Genomic DNA, 25,882 nt, shown 5'->3' with positions numbered 1-25,882 from the left:
CTACATATTTGAATTGGTTTGTAGACTGCCATTTAATTGGTACAGTTAGTTCATGAGATCTTGGTTGGTCTTCAGGCCTGGTAGGAATGAAATATTTGAAGGCTTTCCTATTTTTAAAGGGATGGAAAAGTGATAATTGGCTGGAGTGGTTGCTTTACTAGAGTCATTTAGCAGAAGAAACTTGCAGTTATGTGAGACTGACTCAAAGTCCCCTGACAAAGGTGATCTCATTATCAGGAAAGGAAAGGAAAAACATTGCGTTAATTTAATTAATGAAATAAAAAATATGCAGATTTTTAATTTTCATTAGCAACATATAGATTATGTATATTACAAAACATTTAAGTGCCATACAGTTGTCAGGACATGTAGAATTTTTTGCTCAGAGAAGTAACAGGACCCCATAGTTTAAATTTTCTTTTAATTAGAAGGAATGTTGATGCTGAGAATAACAAAGTAAGACAAAAAAAAATTTTCACCATGTGTATATCTTTAGTAATAGTCATAGGGATGAGGGGAGGCACATGCAGAAAAAGAGAGAGAGAGAAAGAGAGAGAGAGACACACACACACACACAGACAGAGAGAAACAGTGACAGACAGAGAGACAAAGAGAGAGAGACAGAAACGGAGACAGAGAAACAGAGAGAGAAAGAGAGGTATAAGGACTGGATCTGTGATTTCATTGGTATTGAAAACTGCCAGATGTGGACACCTAATTATACACATAAGCACCTTCTCTTTCAACTTATTATCTTAGAGAATTACCTAGGACACTGAAAGGTCAATTGACTTACCCAGGATCATACAGCCAGTATGTGTGTGAGACAAGACTTAGAATATAATAAACATTTATTAAGAGCCAGTCACTATACTAAGAGTTGGGAATACAAATAAGAAAAAGACAGTTCCTGCTCTCAAAGAGTTTACAATCTAAAAGGAGAAGAGAACACACAAAAAGAAGCTGAAAAAAGGGATTGGGGGTACCTTACATGGGGGGAGGGGTTAAATGTGGAGGTGAGGTGCAGGGGCATGATGAAGGTGGAGTTGAAATAGGCAGTACAGATGGTTGGAATAAAAAATTGGCTGAGCTTCTGGACTCTCTTTAAAGGGAAACTTTGGGAGGTGTTTTTTGCTCTGCCCTCCAGTCTTCCAATCAGAGGGGCAGAGAGAACTGAGGGTACTGAGGGTGTGAGTATCAAAGCTGAAGCAATCTCTGTGATGATGATTTCTCTGGTGATGTGCTTATTCTGAAGGTAGGGGGTGGGGGAGATTGATGATGGTAGAGTTAAACCAAGGAGTACAACTGGTGGCACTTAGGCCTTTCTTCCTAGCTCAGATGTCAGCTCTGTATTACAGTATCACTCTGCCTCCTCTCTCTTTATATATATATATAAACATTAAAGATATAAGTATGTGTTTTATAGGTATATATAGTAATATATCATATATGTACATATATGTATATATAAACCTCTTCATAAGTTTATTATATTTAAAATCCCATTCATGTCACTGTTTTTGTGTTATGCTCTCAATGATCAATAAATAGCTTCAGCAAGTTAAAGGAAATTGTTCATAAATTTTAAAAATCTGTATAGATTTTTAAATTGATCTGAGACTTTAAAATCCAAAATAGATTTTCTAATTATATTTCAGTGAGTCAATAATTTCTTTTAATCTTAAAGACATTTATGATTCTCACTTAATCTTCATGTCAACTTTTTTCCCTACAAACAATTGTTTTGAAATGTTTCTCAGATATACTTAGTAACTCAAAATCCATAGTCATTCTCAGAAAAAGAATTTGTATTTAGAGCACATGAAGGCCTTGAAGATTCCTTTTTGACTTTTTTTTTTCATAGAAATCAGAAAAGTGATTTTTTTTCCACTAGAAGTAGAAAGAAATTTAATTTTAAATTCTTTGCAAAATACAGTTTCAATCAGCTCCAATACCATAAGAGGTTTTTTTTCTCCTGTGAGCTTGATGACCTGATGATTAATGAAACTGTAGCATTCATCCCATTGCAGAGTCTTATAAAATTTGCTTATTTTTAACCTAGTGCATGGAGAAAAACCAATCAAATATTGACTCTTGAAGAAACATAGGTCTTAAGAAATAAAATATCCTTTAATATCGTAGGCAACAAAATATTAACCAATACTGCCACAGTGTCTTAAAAGTTATGTACAATATAATTTATACAATATTATACAACATAATGGTACAATATGTGTATCATTTGAGGGGGCTAAATTTCCAAAGCTAAAAATGTTAAATTTTCAAAAAGGGGTACTTTTCCTTTAGTAGTTTCATTCTAAATTCAAAGGGTTTAGATTTTCTTTTTTAATTACATTGCTAAGATTCTAAATTCTCCCATCCTATTGTCTGATATAAGAGTTGCAGTTTCAGGTAAATCAAATTGATTTAACATAAAGACTCCATACTTTCCAATTTTGTAATTTTAGTATAAGTATTTAAAAATTCATACTATTAAAAATCTTTATAAGACCCACATATACCTTTGCATCCTTACAGGAAAAAATCTCTTCCAAATATATATGTAAATATATTCAAACTCGTTTATAACATCACAGTGTATACATATTTAGGACATAAAATACAGTACAATTTTTCTCAGGCAATAAAATATACTTTGGTTACATTAAGGAAAGTTTACCTCAAAAGAAAACATACAAATCATTGCTTCAGAAAAATGAAGGAGAGGAGAGCAAGTTAAGTTGTACTTAGTAATTACTTGATACAAAATGCAAAAATATTCAGAGGTTGTTGCTTCCTGTTTTAAGAAATCTTCAAAGAAAATTAAAAACATACCATAGTTTTATATTGAGCAAAAATACTTCCCATATCTAGAGGAAAAAGAATAAAGAAATAAATATTACATTCACATCAGACATAAATAAATTCTTATATTCTATAATGTTTGCTTCTTTGATAGTTGAAGGTCAGAAAAGAACTACTCAAAAAAGACTACAAATTTTCAATCTTTTTCTTATTCAATATAACAATTCATAACAAAATCATAATAAAGTTCAATATGTACAAAGTCATTAAATATAGCATATTTTGTAAATCCAGTTGCACCTGTTTTGTTTGGAGTTATTTTCTCCTCATGGAAAAGGTATTATCACATAAAATAATTCTTGCTTCCTCTGTTTATTTTTCAAGGTAATAACTCAGAAGAATAGGGGAAAAAAGATTCCCTTTTCTCTGAATTCTAGTTTTTCATCGTTTTACCTTAAGTAACCAAGTCCAGAGTGAAAAAAAGAAGTTAATAGCTACTTAAAGTGAGCTTTAAAACATAGATATTTGGGAAACTGAGAATAAATAAATTTTCTGAAAAATTTTTACTCTAAAATTGACTACAAATTAAGTGATATTTATAAAGTGGTTTCAACACAGACACAAATCGAGAAATTTTTTAAAAGTGCATTTATATATTTTTGCGTGCCTTTGTAATTTGTCTGTCCTACTGCTCTCCTCTTCTCCATTTAACAACAATAAAACCCAGATCATCAATATACATAGTCCAATAAACATGCATAGTGCAGCAAAACAAATTCTCCCATTGACTAGGCCTGAAAATGTTATGTCTCAGGTTGCATTTTAAGTTCATCACCTCTCTTGCAGGAGGTAGTACTGTGTTTCATCTTCTGTTTTCTGAACTCATAGTTAATCTTTGCATGGATCAATGTTCTAAAGTCTTTTAAGGTTTTTTTCCCCCCATAGTGTTGTTGCCATTATACAAACTGTTTTGCTCACTTCACTCTGCATCAGTTCTGTAGAGGTTTTCTCAGTTAAGGAAACATTTTATAACTGGGTTGATCAAGGCAAGATGAGAAATGTTTCTGCTCAGATAAGACTGCAATTCAATTCATCATATATAAATAGATATAGATAAAATAAAACAAACACTTCCCCTACTTCAAACACATTCAGAAAATGAAACATTTTCTCGATTTCACACACACTCAGATCCGACAAAACAAATCAAGACTCAAATCTAAGCATGCTTTTTTTTTCTTTCAAGTGCATATCAGTTAAACCTTTAGAGAATAAAATATACTCTGATATTGGCATTCCCTCAACTGAACTTAGTTAAACAAACCTATTCCTTTCACAGATACACATGAGAAAGACACATAAGGACCTAGTAGTTCACAGCCACATTGCAAGAAAAGTCTGATGAACTGGAGGTAGAATGAACATGACTGAGTGAGAAAAGGCAATAAATTCTAGCTCTCCATTATTCCTTCTCCACACTGATCTGGAAAAATGCACCAGACTGAATTCTGATTGGGAAAGTCAACAAAAAGCTTACAGGCAGTAATTTTTCTAGCTCCAGTACTCAGGATTGAAAGGGACACTAGGGCAGAAAGTACCAGGGCAAAAAGAGATCCTTAGGGGACCCCTGAATTATCACTGGATGGAGGAATGGGTACCATCTGACAAGCTCTGTTGCCTACTACTCAACTCTAGATTATGGATCCAGAGTATAGGGGGGTTATCACAAGCATGGGCCCTAACTGTTTAATGAGTTACATGCTCGTCTAGTTCTAGAAATGCAGTTGTATGACTCTCAAGTGAAGAGCAGAACAGTTACTTAGTTCTAGACCTTAGCTTAGTGTATAAGCCTACAATGAAATATCCAGATCAGGAGTCCTAGACCAAAGGGAAACTGGCAGTTTAGTCGCTTGGAATCTGCAAATCCCCTCAGTTAGCTAACGTGGCTGAACCTAGCAGCAGTCTACTGAAATTGCCAGCCAAGGACAGATCTAAATTTGGGTTAGGAATTAGCAGAGCTCAGACTGCAAGGGCTCTAAACAGACCTCATCCTAATTCACACCATTTTGAGATCACAGAAAGCTTACAGGCTACCAGCCTGAACTTTGAAAATAGTAGTAGGACATAAACAGATAGAAATTCAGGCCAGACATCCCCTCCAGGACTGTGCAGAGCCTAGTATTAACATAGGCTGGAAGAATGAACAAGCCAAACAAGCCACTATTAAGAGCTATTATGGAGACAGAAAAACTTCAAACACAATCAGATAAAAAAAAGAATGACTAGAAAATGCCTATAAGCAAAGCCTCAAAGAAAAATGAAGCTTCAACACAAGTCCAACAAGAATTCTTAGAGAGTTAAAGTAAGTGTTTTAAAGAGTTTTAAAATGTTTTTTTTATAAATAAATAAAAATAAAAATAAAAATTGAAGAAGTGTATCAAAAAATTGGAGAAGTGAGAGCTAGGGAAGAAAGATGTAAAAAGATAATTAATACTGGTTAAAAAGAGATATAAAACCTTATTGATGAAAATAATTTCTTGAAAAATAGAATTGCCAGGGGTGGCTAGGTGGCGCAGTGAATAGAGCACTGGCCCTGGAGTCAGGAGAACCTGAGTTCAAATCTGACCCCAGACACTTAACACAAAACTAGCAAATCACTTAACCCCAATTGCCCCCCCCCCCCAAAAAAAAAAGAAAAATAGAATTGCCAAATGGAAGATAACTCCACAAGACATCAAGAAACAATAATACATGATCTGAAAAAAATAGAAGATGTGAACTATCTTGTGGGAAAAACAAATGACCTGGAAAACAGAGCAAAGAGGCATAAGTTAAGAATTATTGAAAGTTATAGCGGCAGCTACGTGGTGCAGTGAGTAAAGTGCCGGCCCCAGAGTCAGGAGAACCTGAGTTTGGTTCTGGCCTCAAGACACTCAACACCCACACAAAAAAACTAGCCATGTAACCTTGGGCAAGTTACTTAACCTCAATTGCCTTCCAAAAAAAAAAAAAGCAAAAAAAAAAAAAAAAAGAACAAAGTTATGAACAGAAAAAAAGCCTAAATTTGTATGTCAAGAAATTACAAAAGAAAATTGCCCAGATAGCTTAGAACCAGGGAGCAAAGTAGAAATTTCAAGAATCCACTGGTCATCTTCTGAAAGAAACCCCCAAATAAAAAATCCCAGGAATACTATAGTTAAAATTCAGAGCTCACAGTTCAAGGAAAAAAAAATACTGCAAGTATGCATTTACAAAAAATTCAAATACATAGTCCTTACCATCTCTATGCTAATGATTTTCAAATCAACCTTTCCTGTACCAATATCTCTGATGATCTCCAATCTTGCATCTCCAACTGCCTCTGAGATATCTCAAACTGGATGTCCAGTAGACATCTTAAACTCAGTAAGTCCAAAATAGAATTTGTTATCATTCTCCCTAAAACCTCTTCCCTATCACTGTAGGGGGCAACACCATCCTTCTAGTCCCTTAGGCTCACTACCTAGGAGACATCTTGGATTCTTCAGTACCTCTCATCCTTCATGTCCAAGTTGTTGCCAAGACCTGTTAATTTAACCTGCTGATGGGTCTTCCTGCTTCAAGTGCCTCCTTCCTCCAATGCATCCTCCATTTGGCCACTAAAGTTATTTTCCTAAAATACAGATCCGATCATGTTACCCCTCCTACTTAGTAAATTCCAGGGATTTCCTATTGCCTTCAGAAGTAAATATAAAATACTCTGGCATTCAAAGCCCTTCTTAGCTGAGTCCCCTCCTTTCTTTCCAGTGACACTGGTCTCCTGGCTGTTCCACTTATAAAGCAATATATCTTTCATCTCTGGGTATTCCCTCTAGCTGTCCCCCATGCCTAGAATGCTCCACCTCCTCAACTTCAACTACTTACCTTCCTGGATTCCCTTAAATCCCAACTAAAATCCCTCTGTGGGAAGCCTCTTCAAGCCCTTCTTACTTCAAGTGACTTTCCTTTGTTAATTATTTCTTACTTATTCCTGTACATGGCTTGCTTTGTATATATTTGTTTACATGTTGTATCTCCCCTTTAGACTTTAATCTACTTGAGAGTGTCTTCTGCCCCTTTTTGTGTTCCCAACACTTAGCATCGTGCTTAGTATTTAGTAGGCACTAAATAAATGTTTACTGGTTGATTATTATGTTTGGATGATTTCAAAAGGAGAATTGGAAGGGGTGGGGAAGAAAAATGAACTGGAACAGGGGAGAAGAAAAGAGGAAAAATGGAGAAAACTACCTTACATAAATGGGATGTACAAAGAAGAATTTGTACAACATAGATGGAGCATGGGAGAGGAAGGATTACACAACATTTGAGCCTCACTCTTATCTAAATTGATTAAAGGAGGGAAAAGTACTTATATAAACACAATTATGTACAGTAATACATCTAACAACAGGGAAATAGGAAAGAAAGGAGTTAAAGGAAAGGGGTAATAAGCACGAAGGTAGATTAAGGGAGGCAAGAGTTAGAAGCAAAATAGACTCTTTAAAAGGCAACAGGGAGAAAAAAAGAAGGAAAAGTGTAAGAAAATTGGATGGATGGAAGGTCACAGTTAACAATTATAACTGTGAATGTGAATGGGATAAACTCATTCCTAAAATGAAAGATGATAGCAGAATGGGTTAGAAACTAGAATCCCACTGCATGTTGTTTAAAAGAAACATACTTGAAACAGAAAGATCCTCACACAGTCAAAATAAGAGACTAGAGCAGAATATATAATGCCTCAGCTGAAGTAAAAAAAGAAAAAAAGCAGAAAAAAGTAATCATGCTCTCAAAAATAAATCTAATTATGAGAAATAAAGGAGACTATATTATGCTAAGAAGTACTATAGATAATAAATTAACATTGACATTAAATATATGTGCACTAAATGACATGGTACCCAGATTCTGAAAAGAAAGGTTAAATGAGTTATAGGAGGAAATAGACAGTAAAACTATAATATTGGGGGAATCACAATTGACCTCTGTCAGACCTAAATAGATCTAATCATACAATAAATAAGAAAGAAGCTAAGAAACTGAATCAGATTTTTTAAAAGTTAGATAGCAAAACCTCTGGAAAATATTGAATAGGCTTACAAAGAAGCATACATATTTCTCAACTGTGCATGAAACAGTCACAAAAAACTCTCATATACAACTCCAAAAGACTCATGCTGGAAAGGGCCAACCACATCCAGAGAAAGAATTACAGAATTTTAATGCAGATTGAAGCAAACTACTTTCTCTCTCTGTTTTTGTTTTGTTTTTTTTTTTTGTTCCCTCTTTCTCCATGTTTATTCCATTGGTTATAATTCTTTATAACCTGACTAATGCTTAACGTGAAGGTATTTGTAGAATCTATATCAGATTGCATGCCGCCATGTGGGGGGGGGGAAGAAAAGGGAGGGGAAGGAAATTTGGAACTCAAGGGATTGCGGAACTGAATGTTTTAAACTAAAAGTAAATAAATAAAGAAAAAATTGTTATATAATTAGGCCATAAAAATGTCACAAACAAATGCAACTCCCCCCAGAAATATTAATGCATGTTTTACTGTCCATAATGTAATAAATTCATTAAGGGCCTTTGAAGCGAAGATTAAAGATTAATTAGAAACTAAATAAATTAATTCTAAAGAATTGGTGGGGTCAAAAAACAAATCATAGAAACATTCAATAATTTCATTAAGGATAATGACAACAGTGAGACAACATATTGAGATTTATGGGACACAACCAAAGTAGTACTTAGGTGAGAATTTATTTTTCTAAACACTTTTATCAACAAAAGAAAGAGCAGAACAATGAAATAGGCATGCAACAACAACAAACAAAAAAATAAAGCCAACAAATTATAACCTCCCCAATTAAACACAAATTTAAAAATACTAAACATCAAAGGAAAGACTAAAAAATCAAATTTTTTAAAAAAGTCAGTGAAGTAATAAATAAAAATAAGAGCTCATTTAAACAATAACAACAACACAGTGGATATGCTATTAATTTGATTAAGAAAAAATAATAAGTATTAAAGTGTAAAAGGTAAATTTACAATCAATTAAAAAGAAATAAAAGCATAAATAAAAAGGCACTATTTAACCCAACTATATGTGAATAAAACTGACAATCTAAATGGAATGGATGAATATTTACAAAAATATATAAATTGCCCAGATGGACAGAAAAGGAAATAGAATGCTTAAATAACCCTATCTTAGAAACAGAAATAGAAAAAGCCACAAATTAATTTCCAAAATAAAAAACCCTAAGATCAAATAGATTTACAAACAAATTCTACCAAATATTTAGATAATAATTAATTTAAATGCTACATAAACTGTTTGGAAAAATAGGTAAAGAGGTCCTATCAAATTCCTTCTATGACAGAAATATGTTCTTAATACTTAAGCCAGAAAGAGTCAATAGAGAAAGAGAACTATAGGCCAATTTCCCTAATGAATACTAGTGCAAAAATTTTTAAATAAAATGCTAGTATGGGGATGACAGTAATACACCATAATGAAAATCATATATACTCTAACCAGGTTAGATTTGTGACAGGAATACAGGACTAGTTCAATATTAGGAAAACTATAAACTTGACATCATATTAATATCAAAGCAACAAAAATAAGTATTATTTCAATAGGTGCAAAAAAAAACTTTTGACAAAATACAAATTTATTCCTATTAAAAACACTAAAAGGTATAGGAATAAATGGAACTTTCCTATAAAATAATAAGAAGTATTTATCTAAAATCAAGAACCAGCATTATTTGAAATGAGGACAATCTAGAAGCATTTCCAGTGAGATCAAGAGTGAAACAAAGGATGTCTTTTCATTGTTAATTGAAAGCCTAAGCATAGGCAATGAGGAAACAAAACTATCTCTTTTGCAGATGATACAGCAGCTTATTTAAAGAACCTTACAAAGTCAACTGAAAAACTAATCAAAGCAATTAATGCCAGAGTTTCAGGGTATAATATAAATCCACACATATCATCAGCATTTCCATATGTTACCAACAAAATCTATCTGGAAGAGATATTCTTAGAAAGAAAAAGAGAAATTCCATTTAAAATAACTACAGTCAGCATAAAATACTTGGGAGTCTACCTAACATGACATACACAAGAACTAAATAAACGCAATTTATAGGAACTATATAAACACTCTTTATACAAATAAAGGCAGACCTAAATAACTGAGGAAAAAATAATTGCACATGTGTAGGCTGAGTCAATATGATAACAATGACAATAGAAACTAAATTAATTTACTTACTGGAATTTACTAATTCCATACCAATAATACCACTAAAAGATTACTTTATGTAGCTAGAAAAAACTAACATTCATCTAGAAGAACAAAAAGTCAGAATATCAAAGGGATCAAAGAAGATGTCAAACTATACTACAAATCAATAAGCACCAAAACAACTTATTACAGAAATTGAGCTGTGCTACAGATTAGGTATACAATATACATAAGCAAATGAGGGCAACAGCTCAACTGTTGGGGCAAGGACTCACCAGTAAACAAAAAACTGTTGGGAAAACAAAAAACTGGGGGAAAACATGCATATGAGTGGAAGGTCTAAATCCCAAAGAGGAATAGAGTCCACTTGTAGCCACCTTCTTAAGCCCACTTATATAGATTTAAAAGTAGCCTCACTTAAAATATCACACCACAAAGCAGGGAGGAGAGCAGGGGAAAGGAACAGTTCTCAGTTTTTCCTTATCTTTTCATATTTAAGACATCCTACTTCTGAGCTAGAATTATGATGGAAAGAACACACACTGTTTACAATTTAGAATACAATTCAGTAAAACACTTTATTCCATAAATTGTTACCAGCCAAGGCAGGAATGAGCATCTGTTGGAACATAGAGAAGTGTGTCCTAGATCTGAGGGGCAAATAGGATTCTGAATATTAGCCATTTTCAGTAGAGCCAAAATGACAGAATAGTCGAAAATATGGTAAACTTCTTGCCACAAGCCCTCCTCCCCCCATGCTTCCAAATCTTTCTAGAAAACACATCAGACTGAATCCTGATCCAAAAATTCAATTAAAATTGTAGTGAGTCATTTTTTTTTAGCCCAGGTTAGCAAAGAGAATCAAACAGAGGTCTATGGACATGGAATGTGATCTGGCCAGGGCATGGTCAATGAAACCATCTTGCACAAGGAGAGGGTGTAAACCAGGGCAAGAAGAGACCCCAGATGTAACAGAGAGATCTAAGTTTGTGGAGGGCCCAGGAACAGTTACCAACTGGCAGCTCTGTTGGTAAGACCTCTTTTCTGGGTCATAGATCCAGTGTGGAATTAGAAGGGGACCTTTACTAGGACTGATAAATGACTGACAGGTGACCCTAGTGCAGAGTAGAATCTTGGCTCCAGGCTCCAGACCAGTCTGAAGCCAGAGGAGTAACAACTAGGACAGGAATCCTAGACCAAAAAGGGAACCTGCAGTTCTGTCACTCAGAACCATCAGAGCTGTGCAGCAGATAATGTTCCCTTCTCCTCTCCTAGTCATTCCTCTTTCCCACCTTTTCCATTCTTCCTTTGAGATAGCCAAACATAACAGAATCATACCCAGACCCTATGTCTAATTAGACTCTCTCAATGACCCCTGGTGATAATACGGATCAGGGAAGGTACAGGTATTATATCCCTGGATTAGAATGTAAACAATTGTATCTTTGTATAATCCCTTATGATTCCTTATCTTTTTTGTGATTCTCTTACCTCTTGTTTTTGCATTTCAAAGTTTCTATGTAGCTCCAGTCTTTTCATCAGGAATTCTTAGAAGTCCTTTATTTCATTAAAGATACATTCCCTCCCCCCCATATGATTAAATTCAGCTGTGCTTAGTAAATACTTGCTTGTAAGTCTATGTCCTTTGCCTTGTGGAATATTGTATTTTAGACGGCAGCTACTAAATTGTTATGTGATCCTCACTATGGCTCCTTGGTGCTTGAATTCTTCCTTTCTGGATGCTTGAGATATGTTTTTTTTTTTTGGTTTGCTTTTTTTGTTTTTATTAATTTGTTTGTTTACTTTTAGTTTACAAGATTCAGTTCCACAATCCCTTGAGTTTCAAATTTTCTCCCCCCCCCCCACCCTTCCCTCCCCCAGGGCCATGGTGGCATACAATCCCCCCACTGTGGCGAGCAATCAAGTATAGGATCTGCAAATAGTTTCACATTAGACATTAGTCAGGTTGTAAAGAAGGATTATAACCCATGGAATGAACAATGAGAAAGAGGAAATGAAACCAAACAAGAAAAAGAAAGAGAGCAGGTAGTTTGCTTCAATCTGCATTCAAACTCTGTTCTTTCTAGCTCTTTCTCTGTATGTAGATATCTCTTTCCATCATGAGTATTTTGGAGGTCCTTGCATTGCTGAGAAGAGTACAGTCTATCAAAGTGGGTCATCACACATATGTTGTGTCTATAACTGTGTACAAATATCTCCGGGTTCTGCTCTTCTCACTCAGCATCAGTTTGTATAAATCTCTACAGGTAAATATGAAGTCTGTCTGCTCTTCATTTCTTATAGCACAATAGTATTCCATTACATTCAAGTACCACAACTTGTGTACCATGCTCCAATTGATGGGCATCCCCTTAATTTCCAATTCTTTGCCACCACAAAAAGAACTGCTATAAATAGTTTTGTACGTACAAGTCTTCCCCCCACTTCTATTATCTCTTTGGGATACAACCCTAGAAGTGGTATTGCTGGGTCAAAGGATATTATGCAATTATTTATAGCTATTTGGGCATAGTTCTGGATTGCTCTCCAGAATGTTTGAATCAGTTCACAACTCCACCAACAATGCATCAGTGTTCCAATTTTCCACATCCTCTGCACATTTGTCATTTTCCCATTTTGTCATCTTAGCCAATCTGACCAGTGAGATGTGGTACCTCAGAGTTGTGTTGATTTGCATTTCTCTAATCAATAGTGATTTAGAGCATTTTTTCATATTGCAATATGTTTTTTTGCAAATTAAATGAGAGGTCTAGGGGGGAATTTGTTTTTTTAAATAAAAGTTAGAGAACATAGCATTAGAAAGGGAATTAACAACTTGTCACAAGAGGTACAAAATCTTGTCCAAGCAACAAACTCTCTAAATTTTGGAATGGACCACATAGAAGTGAATTTTTCCATGAAACAAGAAGAAATATTATAAAGAAGTAAAAAGATTAGTAAAAAAAATATGGAGATGTAAAGTTTCTCATAGCAAAAACAACTGACCTGGAAAACAGATTGAGGAAAGAAAATTTGAGAATCACTGGGCTATCCAAAAACCATTAACAAAAAAGAGCTCAGATATAATATTCTTTTTTTGTTAGTATTTCAATTTATTTATTTATTTTTAGTTTTCAACATTCATTTCCACAAGATTTTGAGTTACAAATTTCTCCCCATCTTTCCCCTACCTCTACCCCAAGATAGCAAGCCTACTGAATACCCCTTCTCCCAATATGTTCTCTCTTATATCCTCTCCCATCCTCCCCTAACTTTCTAGTAGGGCAAGATGGATTTCTATATCCCAATGCCTGTATACCTTATTTCCCAGTTGCATGTAAAAAAAAATTTTTTAAGCATTTGTTTTTAAAATTTTGATTTCCATATTCTTTCCCTTCTTCCCTCCTCACTCACCCCCACTGGGAAGACAAGCAATTCAATATAGGTTGTACATGTGTAGTTATGCAAGACATTTCAAGTAGTTATATTGTGAGAGATCAACTTTATTTCCCTCCATCCTATCCTGCCCCTCACTTAGTCTATTTTCTCCTTTGACACTGTACCTTTTCAAAAGTGTGTGCTTGTAACTACCCTATCCCCTGATCTGCCCTCCCTTTTATCATCCCCCCTCTTATCCCTTTTCCCCCTACTTTCCTGTAGGGTAAGATGCCCATTTGAATGCATATGTTATTCCCTCCTTAAGCCAAATTCAATGAGAGTAAGGTTGAACCAGAACCATTCTCTTTCACCTTCCTCCTCTTCCCGTCCATTGTAACAGTTTTCCCTTGCCTCTTTTATATGAGATAATTTACCCAATTCTATCTCTCCCTTTGTCCTTCTCTCAATGTATTCCTCTTCTCTGATTTTTTAGATATCAACCCTTCATATTCAACTCATCCTGTGCCCTCTGTCTATGTATACATGCACACACATATACACACACTCACATATATATTTATACACACATATACACTCCTATATATACATATATATGTATGTATACATATATATATATTCCCTTCAACTATCCTCATACTGAGAAAAGTGTCATGAGTTATTATCATTTTTCAGTGCAGATAGTTAAAAAGTTTAATAAGTTCCTTATGCTTTCTTTTTCCTGTTTACCTTCTCTCATGCTTCTTTTGCTTCTTGTATTTGAAAGTCAAATTTTCTGTTCAGCTCTGGTTTTTTTCATCAGGAATGCTTAAAAATCCTCTATTTCATTGAATGACCATATTTTTCCCAGAAGCATTATACTCGGTTTTGCTGGGTAGGTGATTCTTGGTTTTAATCCTAGCTCCTTTGACTTCCAGAATATCATATTCCAAGCCCTTCAATAACTTAATGTAGAAGCTTCTAGGTCTTGTGTTATCCTGATTGTGTTCCCACAATACTCAAATAGTTTCTTCTTGACTGCTTGCAGTATTTTCTTCTTGACCTGGGAACTCTGGAATTTGGCTATAACATTCCTAGGGGTTTTCTTTTTGGGATCTTTTTCAAGAGACAGTAGGTGAATCCTTTCAATTTCCATTTTGCCCTCTAGTTCTAGAATATCAGGGCAATTTTGCTTGGTAATTTCTTGAAAGATGATGTCTAGGCTCTTTTTTTTATCATGGCTTTTAGGTAGTCCAATAATTTTTAAATGATCTCTTCTGGATCTATTTTCCAGGTCAGTGGTTTTTTCAATAAGATATTTCACATAACCTTCTATTTTTTTTATTTGTTTGGATTTGTTTTATAGCATCTTGATTTCTCATGAAGTCACTAGCATCCATTTGCTCCAATCTAATTTTGCAGGAATTATTTTCTTTAGTGAGCTTTTGAAATTCCTTTTCCATCTGGCAGTTCAGATTTTTAAGGCATTCTTCTCCTCATTGACTTTCTGGGCCTCTTTTGTCATTTAAGTTAGTCTATTTTTAAGGTGTTCTTTTGTTCAGTATTTTTTGGGGTCTCCTTTAGTAGGCTGTTGATTCTCTTTTCGTGATTTTCTTGCATCATTCTCATTTCTCTTCCCAATTTTTCCTCTACTTCTCTTACTTGATTTTCAAAATCCTTCTTAAGCTACTCCATGGCCTGTGACCAGTTCATATTTATCTTGGAAGCTTTTGTTGTAGCAGTTTTGACTTTGTTGTCTTCTTCTGGCTCCTTGTTTTGATCCTTTTTGTCCCCAAAAAAGGATTCTATGGTCTGATTCAGCATCCTCTTCTTCCTAATCTTGCCAGCCAATTACTTGACTTTTGATCTCTTTGTCATGGTAGAACTCTGCTTCCAGAGTAGAAAGAACTTTGTTTCAAATTGCTGGCATTTTCACAGCTGTTGTCAGAGCTGTTGTCCAAGCTATGAGGAGGGCGCCCTTTCTACAGCCACCACAAACTCTGGTACACTGACCACATACCCCAGGACCACCATCTAAGACTGTGACCCAGATCCAAGCAGGTCAAAGCAACAACAATTACATTCTGAATAGTCACTTGGTCCACCTACAATTTGTAGGCCAGGAGCTCCAGAGGCAGCCATGCGGCAGCAGCTACAGCCATTGCACCTCTGCCTCTTCTCGCCCGAGGGGCAGGGGCTGCACCATGATCTTCCATCACCCTGTTCCAACAGAGTTCCCCCCTGACCTTTTACTTTTTCTTTGGAGTTCATGTGTTGAGAAGTCTGAAATGCCACAGCTTCTGGTGATTCACTCTCCTGAAGTCTGCTCTGGCCAATCTGGGTTGCAGGTCAGTGCCACCCTGGGTCTGGGTCTGTGCAGCTCACATGGGATTGAGCTTGGCTCCCTGATCAGTGCAATAGACCTTTCCTATCAGCCTGCCAGGCTGCCTTCAGCAGGAGATTTGTTTCTCTCTGTCACTTTGTGGGTTCTGTAACTCTAAAATTTGTTTAGAGTCATATTTTGCAGGTATTGGAGGTGGTTCGAGCAGGAGCTCAGAGAAGTTCCTGCTTTTGCTCCGCCATCTTGGCTCCGCCCCCACCAGATATAATATTCTAAGTAATCTTCAAAGTAAATTGCTCAGATCTCTTGAAATCAGAAATCAAAGTAGAAACAGAAAGAATCCCACTAGTTGATTCCTGAAAGAAATCCCCAAATGAAAATTCCTAGGAACATTTTAGACAAAATTCAGTTTCCAGGTTAAAATAAATTAATGGTGGCCCCAATCTGTTATTTGAGACCACTCAATCTGTTATTATTTGAGGGAAATCACTATGTACAAATACCTTGCAGTGAATCTTTAGCAAAGAAAAAAAGCACAGTTATCAAAGGTATAATGTATATTTTGTAAATTTTAATTTCTTCAGGATGACACCCTATTTACCATAGGTTCTCAGTATATATTGACTGCCTTTTGCTGCAATCACAACAACCAAATCACAATCACAATCTCTCTTTTTAACATTTATTTATTTTTGACATTCATTTTAAAGCAATTTTGACTCCCTAATTCTTTCCCTCCATCCCACCCTTTCACTATTCATTGAGAAGGTAAGGAATGTTATATCAATTACAGATGTGAAATAATGCAAAACATTTTCATATTAGCCATGTTGCAAAAAAGGGAAGAAAAATAAAGTAACTTAAAAAACAACCCACCATAGCCTCTTGCAGAAGTGCTATTTCAAAGATAAATAAACTCACAGAAAAAGCTGTCTTATCATCCATCCCCTCATCAGAGCCCAAACCTTCTACAGTAGTTTAGTCATTCAACCAACAATCATTTATTAAGCACTTACTACATTTAGGTATTGCGCCTAACGCACTTAGGGATACAAAGAAATGTGAAAACTTAGACATTTCATATACAAGATTTTACACACACACACACACACACACACACACACACACACATACACACACACTATAAGTGTATTTTCAGTAATTACATAAATTTCAGAGAGAAGGCACTAGAAGTCTAGCCCTAATTAATGAGTCCTTACTTGAATAGGCCTTCATTCTTGCTCAGAGGACACCTAAGATCCTAAGTACTCAAGATTCATTCTAGGGTAAACCTGAGAATCAAAAATAATGAACTTGTGTTTCCATACTTCACTAGGTCCAAATACTTTCTCTGTCACCTAGATGTTCTACATAATGGAAACTTGTCAGTCAAAGGTCACTTTAGACTTGATACTCTAGGGCTAGGCTGGTAAATGGACACCTGAGGACTAAGTAAAATGTCACCTTCTTTTGCATTCACTCTGCCATGCATATCTCTTCGTTGGGCCTCATTTACATATTATCATTATCCACCAATACAAGTACTACTCGTTTTGTGTCTAAAGGTGTTTCAGCTGTTCATTCTACCCATTTCCAGCTTTCAGTTATGTAGTGTAACATGCATTGTACCAGTTTCTACCTACTTGTCCCGTAATTGTCCCAACTGACTATGTTCCTTTTTCATTTTACACATTGTGCTAAAACCATTTAATGTCCTTGAGTTGTTAAATCACTTCAGCAGTAATTTGTTTATTAACCTTTTAAAAAACAAAACAAAAAAATCCTTGTGTGTGTGTGTTTCTCTAAAAAAGAGAAAAGGACATATATGTGCAAAAATATTTGTAGCAGCTCTTTTTGTGGTGACAAAGAATTGGAAATTAAGGGGATGTCCAATTGAACAAATTGCAATATGTAATTATAATGGAATACTATGGTGCTATAAGAAATGATGAGTAGAATAATTTTAGAAAAATCTGGAAAGACTTACATGAACTGATGAAAAGTGTAATGAGCAGAACCAGGAGAATGCTGTATATAGAAACAGCAACATTGTGCACTATCAGCTGTGAATGACAGTTTTTCTCAGCCGCACAATGATTCAAGACAATTCTAAAGGATTCATGGTGAAAAATGCTATTCACATCCAGAGAAAGAACTGGAGTCTAAATGCAAATTGAAGCATACATTTTTAAAATAATATTTATTTTTTCATATTTTTTCTTGGTCTGTGTCTTCTTTCACAACATAACTAATATAAAATATTTTTCTATGATTGCACATATGATAACCTATATGACATTGTTTACTGTCTCAGAAAAGAAGCAGGAGAAGGAGGGAAGGAGAGAATTTGGAACTCAGAATTAAAAAAAAAGAATGTTAAATGTTTTTCCATGTAATTGGGAAAAAATTAAATTTTATTTTTTTAAAACCTCATGTATATATACATATATTTATATATCTCCAATGACCCCATATTATGTTATTTAACTTTCTCATCATAAAATTTTATCTTTCCTTTTGATGGCAAGATTGAGTTTTACAACCCTCCTTTCCTGCCCCTATATTGTCTGGTATTATGTTACCATACACGACATGGGGTTGCTAACATATTTTAAAAGTATTACTTCATGTGAATGTTTATTAAAACTCAATCATATGTTTTGATACTGGGTTGTTTCCTTAAAGCCATGAGCACCATAATTCTTTAAAAGTTGATTTTATTTAATTTCTTTAATTTTATTTAATTTCTTAGGAATTGAATTTGAATATTGTTTTGTTTTGAGTTGCCTCATTCATGTTTATTAAGAGAAGACTTTTCTAGTGCTTAGTTAGTAGTGATCAAGGACAATTAGTAAGATATTTTCATTTTAGGAATTTATATATAGCTAGGTTCTTGAATTGTGAGTGTCTGTGTATTCATTTCCATGTATTTCAGGAAAAGGATGAAAAGATGAGGAGTTTTTAATAGTTTTCTTCCTTTTATATCTTTACTTTGGTAGATGTATGCTTTCATCAGTGTGGGTATTCTTACAACTCCTCCATGGCTTCTTGTCCTTTGTGATTTTTGTTCACATCTTATTAAAGATCCTCCATAGGGGAAAAAAAATTCTCTCATTTTAAATGAGAGAGATGGTAGATCTGTCTATATGTGTCCACCCACCCATTGCACCACCCCCACCTAGAAACTGGTTAACACATGTTTTTTCTGAACTGCCCAAGTTTTTGCTTTAAGAGTTATTATCATACTGTATCTGCCTTTTAAAAAAGAGTAATTTAAAAATTGGATTATGTTTATAGCAATGTTTTATTATTCAGTTAGGACCTAGTGTTTTAAAGCTGTATAAATAAGAGATCAATACACTTGGAGACTTTCCTTTATATTACTCTGTTAATTGGGCAGATAAGATTCATTTTTTTAAAAAGTTCAAGAAACACTGAGTTCTTATGCTGGATTTGAATTTTTTGTTGTTGTTGTTAGTGGGCAAAAGTAAAAACTGTTAGTGTTTTGATGGGTGACTTATCTCTACTTGGCAGAAAGCCACACAGAGGCTACTCGCATTTATTCCCCTCATTAAAAGACTTAAAAGAAAAAAAAGTATAGAAAAAGCTAAAAATGCTGCAACACTTTACTCCTAAATCAACCGAATGTGGGAGAAAATGCTCCTACAATAGAAGCAACTCTCAGAAGTTGAATAGGAGCTTTTAGGGCCCTATTTAGAAGACTTTTGTGTGCTTGCTATGCAGAACCAAATGTGGAATTCAAGCTGTTGTTCAGGGTAGAAAAGGTCACAGAGCAGGATCTCTACAAACCATCTTTACAATATTCCTAACTTCTTTTATGCATGGAAAGAACGTGCAGTTGAAAAAATTAGGCAAAACCCACGAACATAAGGTCTACTGATGAATCAAGCTATCTGCTGCTTTTAAAAGAATGAATAACAAATATAAAAGAATTCAAGTCTACCACTGTAAGAGATGCATTGCAATTGTTCAGTGTACATTTCATACTAAAGACAAGGGGGGAAAAGAGTTTTTATTTCCAGTCTACATTTAACATTCTTGTTTTGGGTTCTCATTGGTCTAGAGATGAAGGGGTAAACTGTTTTGCTAATGAAAACACTAACTTAGCCATGGTACAAATCTTGGTTTCTATACATCCTAACAGACTGGGATTACATATGAATAACTGATACTAAGAATAAAAAAAAATTCAAGTACCTACCTATGTGTCTAAGAAACAGTGGCAAAGTATTAAAAGAAATATACAGTTATTATAAATATTATTCTATCACAACAGACAATATACAAATAAATCACATATACATTAAAAATATATTTTAGCCTGGTACTTTCTACTATATGGTGTTAATCATTGCTAGGTTTAATTTGCAAGTGGTTTTAAGTTATTTCCATTGAACAGAAATGTTTGTGGGGTTTTTTTTTTTACTCCTTGCAGTTCTTACTACATACTAGGTATTGCTTTGTCATTTGAAAATGAAGATGTTATGTATTTCCTTTAGTAAGAGATATATTTTAGTATTTTGTAAAATATTCTATTACTTTGGTATTATTGGTTCACAGACTTTTGAAATGTAATTTTAAAAGTTACATATAAATATGAAACTTGATATTAACTGTGTAAAATGTCATCTTTTATGTAAAAAATATCTACACACCTTTTGATGTGCATCACTAAAACTATATTCAGAAGATTATTTTTCAGCTTCTGTAGTTTTTGAGGATTCTGCTAAGTGCAAATAAAATTCACAATGTTTACCCTTACATAATCATTTTGCAAAATGCAAGATTAACTTTAAGTGACTGATTATTTTTTATTGCCGATAATACTAACTAAAAAGAACAACCTTTAAAAAAGACAAAACTGGTATGTTTAAATACTCACTCAGATTAAATTATTTAATGTGATCTCCAGCTTTTTGTATTATTTTTGAAAGTTTAAATAGCAAATTGTAGAAACATAGCCATATCTTATCATACAGAAACAAAAATCAGGTCATTACTTAGTATTTTTATGGCCACATATTGTGAAAAGGCTCTTGGGTGATTAAATTCAAGATATTTTAAAGATATCTATCATTATTCAAGTATTGGTTAATTAGCTCAAATATGCCTTTTCTTCCCCTAGGAGAGCTGTACAGCAGCAAAAAATATCCTGCTGCTTACAAAACAAAATACAGATTTTTCAAAGTCTATACATAAAACTGCCAGTGCTTAATGCTAATTAGCATAGATGTTAATGTATGATGCAAAAAAATGTAGCTAATAATACCAACTCTTAGGGGCTTTTCAAAAGAACATTTATCCAAAGAGCAGCAAGCTGCCTAGGATTAGTTCATGATTGTGATGGTAATTTAAATTCATGATTATAAAACAAGGGATACTAAAAAAGAAAATGAAAACTTTATATACACAAGCTTTGCTATGTGTATTTTTAAAATGATAGCATATCCATTAAGCTTTATTCAATATGCTAATCCATACCCATTGAGTAAGGGTACTATAATAAGTACTTCCAAACACTTTCAAAATTTATCATTTAGAGTTTCTCTTCCTTAAGGCAGTTTAAACAAGTAGTGAGGACTAATACATTCAAAACTCCAGAAAAATTTCAGAGTTAGTATTATTATTTCACAAGGAGGCTAGATTAGATGATGTTTCATTCTGAGAATGGGTTAAGCTACAACAGTCATAGTTTCCATTTATATGAGATCTTTAATTCTTGGACATCATTGAATGTTTATAGAATTGATTTTTTCCCTTATGAATGGTTTGTTTATGTCATGCATAGCAACATTCTGGTAAATTGTATCAGCTGGGTGATACATAATATCAGACTTGGAGTCAGGAAAACCTGAGTTCAATTCTGCCCTCAAATGATAGCTGTGACTGGGCAAGTCACTTTACCTTTGTCTACCTCAGTTTTCTTATTTGTAAAAGGTAGATAATAATAACAACACTTAGCCCCAAGGATCATTTGTAGGATTCAATTAGATAATGTTTACAAAGTGCTTTGCAAAAATGTGAAGCACTACATGAATGCTAGCTATTATTATATACATTTACTGTTGTTGTTCATTCATTTCTGACTCTTCATGACCCCTTTGGGGTTCTCTTGGCAAAGAAACTGGAATAGTCTTCCATTTGCCTCTCCAGTGCATTTTACAGATGAGAAAACTGAGGCAAATAAGATTAAGTGACTTGCCCAGGGTACATAGCTAGTAAGTGTCTGAGACTGGATTTGAACTCAGGAAGATGAATCTTCCTGACTCCAGGTCAGGTACTCTATCCACACATCACCTAGCTGTCCTATTATACTCAGACAGGAAAAAAATTAATACCAAAATGTCATAGACAAGCAGAGTGTTGTAAACACATATATTTTTGTAAAACACCAGCTCAGTTTATTTATTTTTTAAAATAAAAAAACTTTAAAGATGACTAATGGTTGTTCTAAAGAACTTTTAAAGCAATCCCACATTGCCAATTGGTAGCAATTAGGAAAAAGTTAATGACTGGAAACAGTACAGATATCAAATGTGATTTTGTACCTTGTTTCTTATGTATTTCTTTTAAGACAAATTGTAGAAAGCTGATGAGTACAATAGTAGTAAATGATCATCATGATACATAAAACATAAGCATCTAAATAAGTATGTTATATATTCAATAAAAATGAATTTATTTGTGTCCCAATTAATTGGAAATCAATAATCACCAAATGTTTAAGTACCTACATTATGTAGGATATTGGACTAGATACTGTAAGGCAAGTGAAAGACTAACCTAGTTTCTAAGTTAAAATATATACTTATAAAAAGCTAATAATACATGGCAGTATGTAATAATTGACATATGTGATGATAAATGTTATAGGAACTGGTTTGCAGTTGCAGCTCTGACAGTCATGCTATGTAACTATGAGCAAGTCACTTCAGCTCTCTGGGACTCAGTTTCATGATCTGTAAAAAGTAGATTATAGTGACCTCTCCATTGCATATCAGATGGGGTGGCTATAGGGAAAGCATTTTATCAACCTTGAAATGCTATAGCAGCGGGAGCTATTGCTGATTTTATGTGTAGATGATGTGGAAGTTGGGATGCTGCATTTTCCCAAAGGCTGTTAGTGATACATTGTCAGACTGAGAGAAGTATAGGTGATGCTGAGGAAACCCTCAGAGTGAACTGTGATAATGAGGTCTAGAGGTCACATTTTATGGGAGATTTCGCAGCTTCCAGGACCAAAATTAATTAAGACTGGTGAAGGGACTTATGGCCATGGAGAGTTAAAGTACTACTACTGGCTGTACCTGGTGGCCTCAGCTTCTTGATACTGAGGGCCTCCTAGTCTCTTTTTGCTGTCCATAGCAGCATCATGAGACTAAAAGAAAGGAGATTGAAGTTCTAAGATGCTCTCCTCCTATTCATTGGAAGATGAATTCATTGTCACGAAGAGTTCCAGGATTCACTTGAGTCCCAGGTTGAGCTCATCAAATCCAAGTAGCACTCATGAACTTTCCTATGAAGAGTTTTGTTTAGCATATGTTTCCTTTCTTACAGCATAAAGGGTTGTCAAGGGGCAATGGCAACCTCATTTCCCTTTCTTTTCCTCCAAATTTTCCAGAAGGATGAGGGAGATTGGGGTCAGATACTTACATCCTTAAGGGGTTAGGAGCGACGATGTGGCTTGATTAGTTAGTTCACTTGTGTTCTAAGTGCTTGTTGGGATGTAGTTCCTTGAAATAGTGTGGTGTACATAAGATCAAGGTTTAATTCCTTCTCAGACACTTACTAACTGTGAAACCCTGGGTCCATCCCTTACCTCCTGTCAGTTTCCGTTTTTTTCACCTATAAAATGGGGATAATAACAACATCTTCTTCTCAGGGTTGTTGCAAGGACCAAAAGAGAAACCTACAAGGCACTTTGTGAACCTTAAATTGCTACACAATGTAGCAATAGTTAATATAACTATTGTTATCTTGTAAGATATTGCTATTTTACATAAATTGCCCTTGTCCTTGACAAATGGGTTAAAGTCTAGATAATTTATTAGCAAGAGCTGTTTTTTTTAAAATAAATTCTTTAGTCATTAAACAAATATTTATCAAGTGCCTACTATGTTCCAGACAACATACAAGTTACCAGGGATAGAAATACGAAGAATAAAATAATTTCCCAGGTTACTGGGGTATCAATAGGTACATATGTAAATATTTACCCTGAATAAATATAAATAGATACAAAATAGTTCAATGCAAGATTATTTGGAAGGGAGGACACTAGTAGTTGCAGAAATCAGGAAGGCTTTGTGTAGATTTGTTGCTTGAACTACATCTTAAAAGGGGGGGGGCAGTTGCTAGGTGGCACAGTGAATAGAGCACTGGCCCTCGAGTCAGGAGGACCTGAGTTCCAATGTGACCTCAGACACTTAACATTTATTAGCCATGTGACCTTGGGCAAGTCACTTAACCCCGATTGTCCTGCATTCACCCCTCCAAAAAGTGAAAAAAAAAAGACCTTTCTTGGTCCCTCCCATATGAAGAATAATAAAGAGTTACCAGAGCAAGCAGAGAGGGGTATGCAGAAAAAAAAATAAGCCAAAAAGAATATAGAGACTAGGAATACTAGCTTGAACCTGTTACATATCCATGAAATTAGTATTACTGTTACTTTTGCTTCCATTAACATTTATTTAGGATTATAATATTGAAAGTAATGAGTAGAAATATGTTTTGCCTGACTTCATAAGTTTAAAGGGCATTTCTTACTTTCTCAATGGGTGGGGAAGACAGTGGAAGAAGGGAGAGAATTTGGAATTGAAAATGAAAAAAAAGTAATTGAACATACTCTTGAATACTCAAAATATCTATTAGGGATTCAAGAAGATATGTATGTAAATTGGCTTACAGTAAAATTAGAATTATACTGTTCATATGGTGTTGGAAAACTGTAGTACAAAGATGGGATACAATAGAGCAATAAAATACACAACAATGTGCAGTATTGAAACAATGACACTCATGTAGTATTATAAAGTAGGTGTTCTCACATTCAGACATATCTTCTCTCCTAGTCTATCAGTCCATGGCAGACAGACAGACAGACAGACAGAGAAAGAGATAGTAACAGAGGTCTGCCACATGTGCAGAGTATCTTGGATTTTGTCTTTCCATCTGGAGAGGCTGAAGAGCCTGATTCTAGGAAAACTGAACATGTTAGACATTCTGTAACTGGTTCTACTCTACTAACAACATAACAGAGAGGAAATTTTTTCTATTTGTTGTGTAGCTGAAACTAGGGGTATCTTCAAATCGACTGGAATCAGTTTTGACCTAGCTTCTTGCATTATTCTCTTTGACCTAGCTTTGGTGGTTTGACTCCTTCAATGATGACAGTTAAAGGAAAGGTCTTTGAGCCTTTTCCCCATTGAGGCCATAATGCCCCTAAAAAGGGGCTTTGGTCCATGGCATTTTAATTTGTTCTTTTTCTATTTTAGGTGAAGGGATTGATAAAGACTCTGATTGTGTAGGTCAGGATGATGCCCTAGCATCCTGTCTTTCCAGAATCTAAACTTTGAAGCTAGGATGGTATTGGTGCCCAGAGGAGCAAGGAGTGACCTTTGGGAGGAATCTTCTGGCTCCAGCTGATTAGAAGCTAAAATAAGCATTCATTCAGTAGTCTCAGTGGGATCAATGGCATGTAGAAACTGAGCTAAAAATGTATCCCTAAAGTGTTGGGGGGAAATGTTTATACATTTGTTTTTGCTGTATCTTCCAAGTAAATATTCCTTTGTAAAAACTAATTGATGTCAAATGGCTAAATGTAACTGGAGCATTTGCGCTGATGGTAGTAGAGAAAGACATCCTATAGACCTTTCAAGGAATCCTAGAACCCTGAGGGCAGATGTAGCATTTCTGGACCTGGGAGAGTAGGGGAGAGACAGAGAGGCAGAGAAAGAGAAGGAAGAGAAGGAGGAGGGGAGACAGACAGACAGAAAGGGAGAGGGAGACAGAGAGAGAGAGAGACAGAGAGAGAGAGAGAGAGAGAGAGAGAGAGAGAGAGA

At 34.8% G+C, this 25,882-nt stretch overlaps 1 long non-coding RNA gene across 4 annotated transcripts in view; it reads right to left on the bottom strand.

The window, feature by feature from the left end:
* Positions 1-2,111: 2,111 nt before the first annotated feature.
* LOC138155554 (uncharacterized) overlaps positions 2,112-25,882 on the bottom strand; it is a 36,815-nt gene continuing 13,044 nt past the window's right edge. For all 4 annotated transcript variants that reach the window (XR_011166862.1, XR_011166861.1, XR_011166863.1 and 1 more), the window contains one exon: positions 2,112-2,870. This is a non-coding gene — a long non-coding RNA (uncharacterized lncRNA). The remainder of the gene's footprint in view (positions 2,871-25,882) is intronic.

The sequence above is a fragment of the Petaurus breviceps genome, unplaced genomic scaffold, assembly GCF_028583685.1.
Source record: "Petaurus breviceps papuanus isolate PSGF00001 unplaced genomic scaffold, PetGlider_PUasm1.0 91133, whole genome shotgun sequence".
NCBI lineage: Eukaryota > Metazoa > Chordata > Mammalia > Diprotodontia > Petauridae > Petaurus > Petaurus breviceps.
This window is presented reverse-complemented; position numbering and strand designations above follow the sequence as displayed.